A 3,215-nucleotide genomic window follows, 5' to 3' on the forward strand; every position below is an offset into this window, starting at 1 on the left:
GTCTCCTACATCTCTTATTTATTAAACAAAACCTTGGCCTGTCCTGTTCCATTCAGACAGTTAATCTTTATTACTTTCTTCCTTATTGGTATCTCATCTACAAAGCTTTCTTTACTGGTGACTAAGATAGTTGTTAGAGCAATGCCCTCAAGTCAGGACTGCTGAATGTTGGTAAGCATTCCAGATGGATGCCTGCTCCTTCCCCAAGATGAAAGGGGAAAATAGGGCTACTTTGATTGAGACAAAATTAGGGTAATATTTGGTCTTTGTTAAATAAATATCCTCAAATGGCAAATTTAAAAGCAGTCCTTGAAAGAAGAAACATAAACTTTTAATTAATACCTTAATAAGTGTTTAAATGAACTATTAATCAGAGAAATAAAAATTAAAGCAATTATGAGATACCAGATACAATTAATCAACCAATCAACAAGATTTATTAAGTACCTATTATATGGCAGGTATTATGCTAGGTCCTGGGGACAGAAAGACAAAAATGAGACATATACTTCTGAAGGAGTTATGTATGGATAGTGTGATCTTTTTGGAAAGCAGTATGGTAATATATTAGAAGTACTACAAAAGTCTTCATAGCCTTCAACTGTGTAATTCCAACACTAGGACTGGATCTCAAGGATGATGTCAAGGGAAAAAATGACTTTTCTCTACAAAAATATTAATAACAGATTTATTTGTATAATACTCTGTAATAAAGTTTGCTCATTTTGAGCCCATGGGACAATAAGGTCCACATGGTCCCTTTCTTTTATTGCTTTAGGGAGTTCAGTTTTGAGAAAAATTATGAGTTCAGTCACAATCTCTCTTTGAGGCCCCTTTAGGGAAATTCTTAATATTTCAGCAGAGGTTGAACTTTCTGCCTAACTTCACAATTACAAATATCTCTAGTTAACCCCTGACTTCTTAGTGATCAAGGAAAAATTCCATTTACTGAAAACAGTTTTGTAATGAAACAGCAGACTATATTATAATGTCTATACACAAGAATAAGGAGGGGAAATTGGAGAAAGAGCCAACTTTTTTCTCAGGATTTCTATCAGTCCAGGGCATCTGCTCCAAGATGCCAGTAGAACCCATGACTCTCCCTGACTTCCCTTCTCTGCCACATCTCAGGCCCTCAGAGGTGTACCAGAACACCATACTTGCTCCAGCTTCCATGCTTCCAGAACCTCAGATTCAGTCTGATTTTCAAGATTGCTCATTATTTTACATTAATTCCTTATGGTACAACCAAGTCTCTCACACAATGGCTTTGATTGGTTCAAGAAGGTGTACAGGTCCTGTTTATACTTGATGGACAGACTCAATGAAGAAGTGCTCTCACCTAACAATGGCAATTATTTTTAAGTGGGTAGAATAACCAAGTACTATGAGAGAGAGACAGAGAAAAAGACAGACAGAGAGAGAGAAGTCATGGTTTAAAAATGTTTGAACAAATTATGGCTTACAAATGGATGAGATATTAATGTGCAGCTTTGAGTTGTGCTAAGTTTTATAGGGATGGGGAACCTATGACCTCTAGGACAGCTGTGACTCTCTAGTGGCCGCACTTGAGGATCTAGAGGGCCATGTGTGTCCTTGAGGCCACAGGTTCCCCAGCCCTGTAAAACTGTGCCAGACTTATCTTGATTTGTGCTTCACATCTTTCCTTTAACAATTTTCATACTACTTTTGCTCCCATTGGGACAGGGATTCTAGACCTTCTTTGTGCCCTAGTCTGCTTTGGAAGCTGAGTGAAGCTGATGGATCCCTTGTCAGAATTTTAATTAATAGATTTACTAATAAACAAACTTATCAGTGTTTAAGTGAAAGGAATGCTTTCAGTTAGAGTTTAGTGAAAATCAAAGCATATTTTTTTTTCCATTGGAGTTTGCAGACCCCTTGGAAATATGTTCGCAGACCCCAGATCAAGAATCCCTGCATTACAGCAATTGAAAAACTAAAGAAATGTATCTTGGTTTGATTACTCTGTCAACCACAAGGCTTCTGAAATGTTTTTCTCTTTTTATACACGTAGGTACAGGGACAACCCTTCTTCCTAGGGGAATTCTCTGAGTTTCTAGGCCACACTGATTTGCTAAGACTTTGTAATTTTCTTGTTGTTGTGAGCTGCGGGTTAGGCAGAAAGGAATGAGGTTGACTGAGGGATGAAGCTTGGGAAATGCTCAGAAACATGGCCTGGAAGGAGACTGCCCCAGGAATTAGTCTGAACACTTACTAGATCTTGTTGCCATTTTACTATAATCTAGATTTGCCTTAAATCCAAATAATAACTAGAAGTAGAGATAATGGGAGGAAGTCAGGATTTATACAAAGCTCAGAGGGGATTTGAGGTCTTCAGGCCTTATCTACAATGAGCAGTTGAATTCCCTGAGGTTCCTAGGAAATCATTCACATTCCTGCCTTGAGGGAAAATATCAGATGGGATGGATATCACCAGCTGAGGGCTCTGTCCTTGGCTTTGTTGAGTTCAAGATTTTTTTTTTATTTTGTTTTATCAGTGATTTCGCTGAAGGCATAGATGGCAGGGTTGTTGCTGCGTTTGTCCTTCGTTGCTGAAAAAGAGCATGACATCAGAGAAATGATGACATAACTTTCCCTTGACTTTGTTTTGAGTGAAGGAGGCCTGTGCAGGTCACCAACCTCACTTCTCCCCCGGAGCCATATGGATCCGGGGACCAGATATTCATCAGGATGACTGGAGATGGCCCAGAATGCAATGGGAAATCTTGGCCCTTGTAGGCCAATGCCTATTCGGTACTCACCTAGGGTGAGGTAACCAAATGGCAGGGTTATAATAACCTTGCTGATGGCCCAAAGCTGGAAGGGACAGCTAGTATTTTGGACAGTAGGATCAGGATGAGACTAATGCCAACAATTTGGTAGTTCTTGGATGACTCAATCAGGATGTACAAGGATCAGCTGAAGGAATGGGGAATGTTTAACTTGGAGAAGACACTGAGGCTGTCTTCTGATATTTAAAGGTCTATCATGTGAAAGAGGGAACAAATTTATTCTGTGTGCTCTGTGGGGGCAGAATTAGGATAAGCAAAAGGAAGATGCAATTAGGATTGATGGATGTAAGAGAAAATTCCCTAACACCTGGAACTACATGAAAGTTTAAAAATCAGTCTTGTTACCTCATGGTCACAACTCTCATGTCTATTTGGAGAGTTCATACACAGTGATAGGAAGTG

Source organism: Notamacropus eugenii, chromosome 4, assembly GCF_028372415.1.
Source record: "Notamacropus eugenii isolate mMacEug1 chromosome 4, mMacEug1.pri_v2, whole genome shotgun sequence".
In the NCBI taxonomy this organism is placed as follows: Eukaryota; Metazoa; Chordata; class Mammalia; order Diprotodontia; family Macropodidae; genus Notamacropus; species Notamacropus eugenii.